Source organism: Primulina eburnea, chromosome 9 (assembly GCF_022965805.1).
Source record: "Primulina eburnea isolate SZY01 chromosome 9, ASM2296580v1, whole genome shotgun sequence".
Lineage (NCBI taxonomy): Eukaryota > Viridiplantae > Streptophyta > Magnoliopsida > Lamiales > Gesneriaceae > Primulina > Primulina eburnea.
Window position 1 is genome coordinate 28,078,215 of NC_133109.1, and position 12,045 is coordinate 28,090,259.

General features: G+C 41.8%; 1 non-coding gene across 1 annotated transcript; it reads right to left on the bottom strand.

Moving 5' to 3' along the window:
* Positions 1-9,560: 9,560 nt before the first annotated feature.
* Positions 9,561-9,666, bottom strand: LOC140842234 (small nucleolar RNA R71). The gene has a single exon (XR_012120364.1). It is a non-coding gene; the product is annotated as a small nucleolar RNA R71 (small nucleolar RNA).
* Positions 9,667-12,045: the final 2,379 nt, after the last annotated feature.

Sequence of the window (12,045 nt, forward strand, 5' to 3'; positions counted from 1 at the left end):
GGCGTTTGTCGATTGTTCTTCATTTGGATTGTTAAAGATGAGTTCTTTGAAGGTTCGTTTGAGATCGATTGTTATCTTCGTGAATATTTGTTGCTAGGCTTTTCGTAGCTTAGAGGTGAATATCACAAACCGTTGTTTCAAAAAAATTAGGACAACACAACGTTCTTTGTTTCATCGAAACGAGGGCGTGACTCCGTTTTTCAGTGCGTTTTCTTTTTGTGAATAAAGAATCGCATCAACATCTTTTGGACAAAGTTGCTGTTTGGTTTTTTTAAAGTTTGGATTTTCAAATTTTGCGCTATGCTTGGTTTCGCTCAAATACTTGTTAAATCTACAGAATTAGATTGTTCGCTCGTTCACTTAATGATGTAGTCTAGTGAACGATATAAGATATTCAATTTTGGGCAATGAGGGTGGCAGAGATTGATATACTTATTGGGCTGCATTTTCTTCATATTGCTGCGATTTTATGTTTTAGCAGCTTTCTACTCGAATTTTTCCGCAATCCTTGTTTATGTACATTATTGACCGCAATTAAATGAGGTCCAGAATTCCACGTCCTTGTCTTATAATCTTGGGGAATTTCTGACTCTAAACAATTCACTATTCTTATGACTAGAATATTTTGCTTTTAACAGCCCAACAGGAGATGTTCCAGATACCCCATCTGCAAGATTATGATCACCTGTGGCAAGCTGCGCGCTTCTTTGAATATTGTTGGTTTTTCAGTTTGCAGCAAACAAATAGCCAGAAACAAGATTCTAACTTCACAAGAGTTCAATCAATGGATAGTTAATATTTCCGTATTGTGGCTGCTATGTTTAACTAATTCTTTAAGATTATAATGCCTCTTAATTATAAAGTGCGGTTTGAGTTGTCACTTCGCTTCTAACATTTAAATATTTCAAGGATTTTGTTTTGTCCATTCAAAGAAGCATCGAAGTTAAATTTGGACAGCAATCCACTAATTTTTGCTTTGTGCAAATATATCTTGAACCATTCGTGATATTTAGCCTACCTTCTGTAGTATTATTATAATTACCTTAAAATGTCTGGAGGTTAAATATATATTTTTTATATGGCCAGAATAAGAGTCTTGACATCGTCCATGATATGTGCTGTTTAATTTATATTAAGGAAACTGTCTGATAGTTTCTACTTTTGTTCTAATTAATCTTCTCCTGTAATTATATTAAGGAAACTTTTTGATAGTTTCTACTTTTGTTCTAATTAATCTTATCCTGTAATTTTATGTTGCGCTCTTTTATTTCCTTCTATTTCTCTTGATGTGGTTAAAACACAAATCTTGATCATTCATTTAAAATTTGAAGACTCCGCATTTCATAAATCAAAAATATTCGGCGTTTCACCAATTCTCATTCTATTCTACCTAAATGCTACCAGTTTTCTAGGGCTATACATGACCAAATACAACATGGCAACACTGAAAATATCCCAAACTCCCGAGTCCACCCCTGTGGCAATCGATTTCCAGTCAGTACCCATTAATTGTTATCGATTGAATGACATGAATTATTTGCAGTGGTCACAATCAGTTATGCTATTTATTTGTGGCCCTGGGAAAGATGGCTTCTTGTCCGACAACTCATTTTGTTCTAGCATCTGATGATCCGAAATTTTGTATCTGGAATTCGGAGAATTGCATGGTTATGTCTTGGTTAATAAATTCTATGACAATAGAGATCGGAGAGAATTTCCTCCTCTATCGTAGTGCCAAGGAAATTTGGGAAATTGCCTCATTCATTACTCAACCGATAAACAAAGGTTTGATATTCAAAAATTGCAGCGGAAGAAAAATATTTGTTGCAAAAGTAACAAGTAAAAAAAATTGTCCAACAACTGATAAAAATTGTTTGAGAAATAAAATAGTATTTGCTGAACTGAGGTCCTCGGGTGCCACTACTGCCGACCCAAGCTGGCTCACTGGTCCCCGCCCTCGGCCCTGACCTCATCGGTACCTACAACAATCAAGTCTAGTGAGCCTAAAGACTCTGCATGCATATATCGCAGATAACGAGTAAATACTGAAATTTGCATGGGATAAAATTTCATGTCATGAGGCATACTGAAAATAACTTGTACTGAGCAGTTATAATACGTGCATAACTGAACTGAAAATCATAGTAAAAATGTTTGCTCCTTGGAGCTCTGTACTGAAATAACTGGTAATAATTTTTTTCTGTTGAGATTATGGTTTACGCATGTGGCCTCTGCACTGAACTGAACTGATCGATCACTGGCGACCGGGGTACCAAACTGAACTGATCGGTCACTGGCGACCGTGTAAGATAATACTCCCATGATAGTGAATTGACCACATCAATATCGCATAAATCTAAAAAATAAGCATTTTCTATTTTTTTTATGCACGTAATATAATTTAAATGGCGTAAAGAAAAATCCTGTACTATTTTACCAACTGGATTGGATCGCTCCCAGGCTCGCTGCAACCTAGATATGCCGTGGAAAATATGCAATGGATTTTCTTGGGTAAACTATGCAATTAACTTTGAAAATGCGACAATTACGTCTAACGACTTCGTATTTAATCATGACTCCGAACCAACCCGAACCAACACTGAACCAACGTGACGTCATGATTAAAATACGCTTAAAATTATGAATTTATGCTCCTAAAACGATGAGGGTCGAAATCTAGGTGAATGGAGGCCAAAACATGAAACACTCTTTCGAGAGTCAATTTGGCAAATCGCACCGTAAATTGAGCCTCCGAACCGACACAGCATGTTGCTGTCAAATTCCAGCAGCTGCGCAACCATATGTCTTGTGTTGTTTTCGAGACTATCGGCCATTGGGGGCGTGAACCACCGACCAGACACTCTTACCAACATCCCAAGGAATGATTTGAACCATGGCTAAGGGCCCTAGGCCAGCCACCATTCTAATTATTCCAGCAACAACAGAAACGTTCCACCCGAGAGCACCTTTGCGCGCGTGAGGGGTGTTTTGCTTCGTTCGTTGTCTTGTATCGTTCCAGTGGCCATTTCATTGACCATGGCACGATCTAGACATCCAGTGGTAGGGTATGAACCGTGGCTATGGGCCAGAGGCCAACCAAGATTCACACCACACCACAAAATCGAACACACACACATGCTGTAAAATGAAGGGGCGAAAGGGAGTAGAGGCTGTTCTTGTTGTTTTATGTAAAAACCGATTAGCCATGGACCAAGCCACCAAAAGGGTGACTTAGTCACGTCCTTGACATGCTAGGGAAGTGATCTAACCATGGCTATAGGCCCTTGGGGCAGCCAAGATCAGATCTATTCCCTTAGGACAGCAGCAGCAGATTTTTGAAACACAACTGGACACAAAATGGAGTTGCTGTCATTTTCGAATTTCCAGTAAGCATGGGGGCTGAAATAATGGACTAAAGTGATCCTAATCCATCCTAGAACATGTCTAGATGTTGCCTTGGGAGCCTGGAATCGAGCCATCCACCTGAAACATCACAACAAGCGAAAACCGTGAAGCTGCCAAAGAATTCGAAAAAACTGCATGTGATGTTTTTCTGAAAATGCTGATGTATTTCGGTTTTTACATGAAAGGATGATCATGAAACATAAAAATATGATAGTATGACTTGATTGAAGAGTCAAGGAAGAATATATGCATGCCTGGTTTCGTTTTGAAAGAAAACGAACGAAACGACGACGACGCGGCGCGGGGGAGTGGTGCGATCTAGCTACCTTGCTTGCTACTGAATTTTTCCTCTTGTGTCTAGCTATGAATCCCACGGTTATTCTACTCTGAAAGGGCTCTCAATTTCGTGCAAGGGAGAGGGGGAATGATGGTTAGGAGAGTGAGGGAAGTGGGTGCAAAATAAAGGGAACAACTCAAGACCAAGTCTCCCTCATTTTTGAAATTTGAAATTTTAATTTGTTGCTATCAATTATTTTTGGGGTGATTGTTAGGGTGAGGTGGCCGATTATTTCTTGCTAAACTAGACTAGGAATAGGTTAGGATAATGCTCTAACATTAATTAATTAAGGTGGAACAAAATAATTAAAAAGCTTAACATCTTAAACTAATCAAGAATGGGTCAAAGATGGGTTGGCAAAGGAATTGTTGCATCTCCAAGGGGGTGGCCGAAATTTTAACAATAAATGGAGGAGAATGTTGATTATCTAGTAATTTAATAATCCTTAAAAGCCTCACTAATTCTTTAATTAATTTAGTGAACTAACCCCACAATTAAGGAACTTAATTAAATTTATTTTCTACTCACCTCAAGTAATTTAAATAATTCCTTAAACTTCTTTTTATCTTAAATTAACTTACTTGCTAGCTAAATAAAATCCTGGATATATTTTCTGAAATCTTAAATTTATCTCTAAACTCCAACTCCGGTCCGGCCTCACTGAAATAACTGAAAGAATTAAAAATCAAACTGCTGGCAATAAAATAATTAACTTCAAAGAAAGCATTTAAATAATCATGCAATGAAGTCAATTAAATTTAAAATACTAGAATTATGTATGGCTTATACGTTATCCAAATACGGGTTCTACAACTCTCCCCCTCTTAAAAGAAATTTCGTCCTCGAAATTAGAACTCACTGAACAACTCGGGGTACCGACTCCTCATTTCTGGCTCAGACTCCCATGTAGCTTCCTCTTCTGAATGGTTGAGCCATTTGACTTTGACTCGCTTAACCAACTTGTTTCGAAGCTTCTTCTCCTGTCTGTCTAGGATCTGCACTGGTCTCTCCTCATAAGACAGGTTCGGGGTAAGCTGCAACGGCTCAAAGTTCAGCACATGCGAAGGATTCGCCATGTACTTTCTCAGCATGGAGACGTGAAACATATTGTGTACTCCGGACAGATTCGGCGGAAGAGCAACACGATAAGCTAGCGTCCCAACTCTGTCAAGGATCTCAAACGGTCCAATGAATCTCGGACTGAGCTTCCATTTCTTTCCAAATCGCATAACACCTTTCATAGGTGCAATCTTTACAAAGACATGGTCGCCAACGGCAAACTCTAGGTCTCTCCTTCTCTGATCTGCATAGCTTTTCTGTCGACTCTGAGCAGTCCTCATCCTATCACGGATCTTGACTACTACATCGGCAGCCTGCTGAATAATCTCTGGACCCAATTCTGCTCTATCTCCTATTTCATCCCAATGAACAGGAGATCTACACTTGCGGCCATACAGTGCTTCGTACGGTGCCATACCAATAGATGACTGGAAGCTGTTGTTATAAGTAAACTCCACCAATGGCAACTTCGACTCCCAACTCCCCGAGAAGTCGATCACACAAGCACGGAGGAGATCCTCCAAGATCTGAATAACTCGCTCTGACTGACCATCTGTCTGTGGGTGGAAAGCTGTGCTAAACAGCAACTTCGTACCCATGGTCGAATATAAGCTCTTCCAAAATGAGGAAGTGAATCTAGGATCTCTGTCAGATACGATAGAAACGGGAATACCATGAAGTCGGACTATCTCCCGGATATATAACTCTGCATACTGAACCATGGTGAAAGTCGTCTTAATAGGCAAGAAGTGCGCTGATTTGGTAAGACGATCAACAATCACCCATATGGCATTTGATCCTCTGACTGACTTCGGCAAACCGGTCACAAAATCCATGGTAACATTCTCCCACTTCCACTCGGGAATAGGAAGAGGCTTGAGCAGACCTGCTGGTCTCTGATGCTCTGCCTTCACTAACTGACAAGTCAGGCACTCGGATACAAAACGCCTGATGTCTTTCTTCATCCCTGGCCACCAGTACAATAGCTGCAAATCTCTGTACATCTTCGTACTCCCTGGATGAATAGAGTACGGGGACATGTGGGCCTCCGATAGAATATCTGCTCGGATAGAATCACTGCTAGGAACCCACATCCTGTCTCGGTATCTCACAATACCGTCACTGACTGAATACAAGACGCTGCCCTTGGCTTCATCTCTCTTCTTCCACTGTGCCAATTGCTCATCTGCTGACTGACCGCTGCGAATACGGTCAAGAAGAGAGGACTGAATGGTCAAGGTAGATAGACGGGGAACTCTACCTTGAGGTTATGACTCTAGATCAAACCTCTGCATCTCAAGCTGAAGAGGTTTCTGAATCGTCAAATGAGCCATTACTGCGACTTTTCGGCTCAATGCATCTGCAACTACATTAGCTTTACCCGGGTGGTAGCTAATGTCACAGCCGTAATCCTTCACAAGCTCCAACCAATGCCTCTGACGCATGTTCAGCTCCTTCTGCGTAAAGAAATACTTGAGGCTTTTGTGGTCGGTAAAGATCTGGCACTTCTCTCCATACAGATAATGCCTCCAAATCTTCAAGGCAAAAACTACTGCTGCCAACTCTAGATCATGGGTAGGGTAATTCTTCTCGTGGATTTTCAACTGTCGAGAAGCATAAGCTATCACCTTTCCATGCTGCATCAATACTGCGCCAAGACCGAGCTTCGAAGCATCGGTATATAGAACAAACTCACCGGGCCCTGACGGCATGGCCAAAACTGGTGCTGAAATAAGAGCTTGCTTCAAAGTATCGAAGCTCTTTTGACACTCATCGCTCCACACATACTTAGTATTCTTCTTGGTCAATGAAGTGAGTGGAACGGCAATGGAGGAGAATCCCTGAATGAATTTCCTGTAATATCCTGCTAGCCCAAGAAAACTGCGGATTTAAGATGCATTCTGTGGCACAACCCAATCTCTGACTGCTGCAACTTTCGCTGGGTCTACCTCAATACCGCTGCTAGAAACGATGTGGCCTAAGAACGCCACCTTCTCTAACCAGAATTCTCATTTACTGAATTTTGCGAATAACTTGTGCTTCTGCAAGGTCTGCAACACTGTAGTCAGATGTCTGCTGTGATCCTCCTGATTCTTGGAGTAGACGAGAATGTCGTCTATGAACACTATCACAAACTGGTCAAGATAAGGCTGAAATACGCGATTCATGAGATCCATGAAGATCGCTGGCGCATTCGTCAGACCGAACGGCATCACAAGGAACTCGTAGTGACCATAACGAGTCCTGAAATCTGTCTTGGAAACATCAGCATCTCTCACCCTCAACTGGTGATAACCGGAACGCAGATCAATCTTGGAGAAAATCGAAGCTCCATGCAATTGGTCAAACAGATCCTCAATCCTCGGAAGTGGGTACTTGTTCTTCACTGTAACCCTGTTCAACTCCCGGTAATCAATGCAAAGCCTCATAGAGCCATCCTTCTTCTTAACAAACAATACTGGCGCGCCCCATGGTGAAAAGCTCGAGCGAATGAACTCCTTGTCCAGAAGTTCTTGAATCTGCTTCTTAAGCTCTGCCATCTCTGTCGGTGCTAGTATGTACGGCGCTTTGGATATCGGAGTCGTACCTAGCATAAGCTCAATGGAAAAATCCACCTCTCTCTCTCGGGTGGTGATAGGTGGTGTTTTTACGTGTTTATTGCATTAGTTTTAGTTGTGTTTGCATTGTGCATGCATGCATTTCATCTACATTTTGTTCATTTTAGAGTAATCATTGGCATTTTATCATGTCTCACTCGTGTGTGGTGAATCTGCAGGAAAAATGGTCGGAAAGCGGAGAAAAATATGGAATCCAAGAAGTTGGACAGAATACTTGGCGCCCGAGCGGTAGACATTTACCGCCCGGGCGCCACAGAAGACCAGCCGAGGAAACAAGACAGAACGTTGGCGCTTGGGCGGTGATTTTCTACCGCCCGAGCGCGAGAAGGTGTCTTCGGAAGCCATCGTTACAGAAAGTTGGCGCCCGAGCGGTACTTTTATACCGCCCGGGCGCGAGAAGACAAAGGGCCAAGACAGAGAGTGTGGCGCTCGAGCGGTACTTTTCTACCGCCCGAGCGCCGCCTATTTTTGGAAAATTTTGGACGCGATTTCTTACCTTATTTTGGATGGGGGTTGCTATGGAAAGGGATGGGTCGACTTTTGAAGATTATTCAGAGAGATTTGGAGAGCAAAAAAGGATTTTTGGGGAGAGCTTTTGCACTTGGATTGAAGATTCGACGGTTTCCGGGCATCGTTCTTCGCAGATTTCGTCACGCCTAGTATTTCTAGTTTATTTTTCTTTGTTTAAACATTGTTTTGCTTATTTTAATTATGAATTCTAGTAGCTAACTTTCATATTTGTTGGGATTGAAGGGGATCCTACCCCAAACTTTTAGTTGATTAATTTATATTTTGAGTTGTGCGTTGCTCTTGATTGTATTACGATTTTTATTGTGTCGTTTGAGCGTAGCTAACTCTTACGACAATTTTATATCACGAGTGAGTTCGAGAGAATAACTAGTGATAGGATCGAGTAGTATAATCTGCGGATCTACAATTTGCATAGACATATGAAATTGGATACGTGCCGATAGTCATAGTCCTTAGGGTCGAAAACTAGGGGATTTCATCAATCGAAATGCGGTTCATTATTGATAAATGATTAAAGACATTTAATTACTTCATTGAGTGAATTAGTTTGGCATAGCTCGAGAGAGTGTGTTCAATTGAATAGGAGATCCTGTCGGAAGCGTAGAACACAATCGAACGAATTAATTAATTAATAAGGGGTAGGTGAACCAGAAGTCCCAACAAATTCTTTTATCATTTGAAATTTAATCCATTGGTTTAGCATTCATATTTTATCATTTAATCGCTGAACTTGTTTATTTAATTTTCTTGCATTTTAGTAGTTATAAACAAACAATCAAATTTCGTCGCTAAAGTTTTAATAACTAAAATAATAATTGTTAAATACAGTCTCCAGTGGAACGATACTCGTATTCATATACACTATACTATTACTTGACATCGTGCACTTGCGATTTATTTTGAGCATACAAAATCATATTTTCATTGGGGATTTTACTGTGCAAGTTTTGCTCGATCAAGTTTTTGGCGCCGTTGCCGGGGACTGTTAATCTACAATTATATTTTTAGTTATTTTCTTTAGTGTATTTTATTTTTACCGAACTAACACTCCATATTTTAATTCAGATATCTCTTCCGGTGCATGCCAAAGTCACTTGACTTGGAGCCTGAGTGTGACCCTGAAATTGAAAGGACTTTCCGCAGGCGAAGACAACAGCAAAGACTTAAGGAACTGATGGAGAGGCACGAGCCAGAGCAGGAGGCGGAGCGCCAAAACGAGAGACGAATTGAGATGCCACGCCGCATACCCATGTTAGAGTATGCCCAGCCTTCTTTGGATGGTGCACGCCCCAGCATTGTGAGGCCGATTGTGCGGGCAAACCAATTCGAAATAAAACCAGCCATTATCCAGATGATTCAGAACACCGTCCAATTTGGAGGAACTGCTGTGGACGATCCAAACACACACATCGCGGATTTTCTTGAGATTTGCGATACTTTTAAATTTAATGGAGTTTCTGATGATGCTGTTAGACTGCGTTTATTTCCTTTCTCTTTGCGTGATAAAGCTAAAGCTTGGTTGAATTGTTTACCTGTAGGTTCGATAGCTACATGGGAGGACATGGCGAAGGCGTTTCTCATCAAATACTTTCCTCCATCGAAGACCATGAAGCTGCGGGCAGACATCACAACATTTGCTCAGTTCGATCAAGAGTCACTATATGAGGCATGGGAGCGTTTCAAAGACCTATTACGAAGATGCCCACATCACGAGTTGCCACTTGGGTTAGTCGTTCAAACCTTCTATTATGGCTTGCTTACTCCTAATCGTACTATGATAGATGCTGCTGCTTGTGGAAATCTATTGAGAAAAACTGCTGAGGAAGGGTATGAGCTACTGGAGGAGATGTCTGCTAGCAGTTATCACCCTCAATCTGACAGGAACAATCAGCGGAGAAGTGCAGGGATTCACCAGGTAACTGATTTATCTGCTATTACTGCACAACTTGATGTGTTAAACAGGAAATTGGATGGCTTGAACATGGGTGGCACGGCTATGCGTTTGCAAGAGGTATTCTGTGAGAAATGTGGGGGTGAGCACTATGTGAAAGACTGTCAAGATGACAATCCATTCTATGTGCCCGAAGGAGCACCGGTACATCAAGTGGGAGTCCAAAACCGCCCAAGGCATGACCCTTATTCGAACACATACAATCCTGGGTGGAGGCAACATCCTAACTTCTCATGGGGCGGTCAAAACAGTCAAACTAGACCGCAAGGAGGACAACAATATGGCAAACAACCAATGTACAGATCCGATCCTCCTAGAGAAGAAAAGTCCAACTTGGAGCAAATGATGTCTAAGTTTATTTCATCCACTGAAACTAGACTTCAAAATCAAGATGCGTCGATTAAGGGGCTCGAAACTTAGATTGGGCAATTGGCCAAGATGATAGCAAATCGAGAGCCGGGCACCTTGCCAAGCAACACCGAAACTAATCCAAAAGAGCAAGTGAAGGCCATTGAGTTGAAGAGTGGAAAGATTTTGGAGCCTAGAGAGAAAGAGAAAAGCCAAGTATCGGATGAGCATGCTGAGGCGTCAAAAGGTAAGTCATCTAACTCTACACCAGCACCCACGGCACATCCTAAGATTGTTATCCCCCCGCCTTTCCCCGCAGCATTGAAAAAGGCAAAACTAGATGCACAATTCGGTAAATTTCTTGAGGTGTTTAAAAAATTGCATATCAATATTCCCTTTGCCGATGCTTTAATGCAAATGCCTAGTTATGCCAAATTCCTAAAGGACATCTTAGCTAACAAGCGAAAATTGGAGGATCACATGACAGTGAACTTGACTGAGAGTTGCTCTGCTTTGGTGCAAAACAAAATCCCACCGAAACTAAAAGACCCAGGGAGTTTTTCTATCCCTTGCATGATTGGTGATGTTGTTTTTCGTAAAGCGTTGTGTGATCTTGGTGCAAGTATTAATCTGATGCCCTTATCTGTTTTCAGGAAACTCGGATTAGGAGAGCCTAAGCCGACGAGGATGTCTTTACAACTGGCTGACAGGTCTGTCAAGTACCCCCGCAGAGTGATTGAGGATGTGCTAGTGAAAGTGGACAAATTCATTTTCCCTGCGGACTTCGTGGTGCTTGATATGGAGGAGGATGCGGAGATGCCTCTGATTTTGGGTAGACCGTTCCTTGCAACTGGCAAGGCACTGATTGATGTGCAAGATGGGAAGTTGAAACTGAGAGTGGGCGAGGATGAGATTACTTTCGATGTTTTTCATGCACTTAAGCACACACTGCATTCTGATAGTTGTTTTAGAATTGATGCTTTGGACTCTCTTGTGTCTCATTATGTGCAGGATACTTTTAGGGACCCGGTGGAGGCCACTATCACCACTGAAATGGGAAAAGAGGAATTGGATGAAGAGAAAGCTGAAATCGTGGCACACTTGAATGCCAACCATCCATGGAGAAAGCCGATGAGGATGCGACTGGAGGATCTAGGAGAACGAAGAGATTTGACCCCTCAAAGGTCAAGCATCGAGGAGCCACCCACACTTGAGCTAAAGCCGTTGCCTCCACACCTCAAGTACGTTTACTTAGGTGAGAATACCACATTACCTGTCATTATTTCTGCCGCTTTGACAGATGTGATGGAAGCCAAACTAGTGGAGGTTCTAAAAGCGCACAAGGGCGCATTTGCATGGAAGGTGGCGGATATCAAAGGGATCAATCCCTCAGTCTGCATGCACAAGATATTGATGGAAGACAAGTACTCACCTCTTGTGCAACCTCAGCGAAGATTGAATCCTAAGATGCAAGAGGTAGTGAAAGCTGAGACGATTAAGCTTCTCGATGCAGGTATTATCTATCCTATATCTGATAGTGCATGGGTAAGTCCTGTTCAATGTGTGCCAAAGAAGAGTGGTATTACTGTGATTACAAATGATAAGAATGAACTAATACCCACCAGGACTGTCACGGGATGGCGTGTATGCATTGACTATAGGAAATTGAATGATGCCACCCGAAAAGACCACTTTCCCCTCCCTTTTATTGATCAAATGCTTGAGAGGTTAGCGGGTCATGAGTTTTATTGTTTTCTAGATGGGTATTCTGGGTATAACCAAATCATGATTGCGCC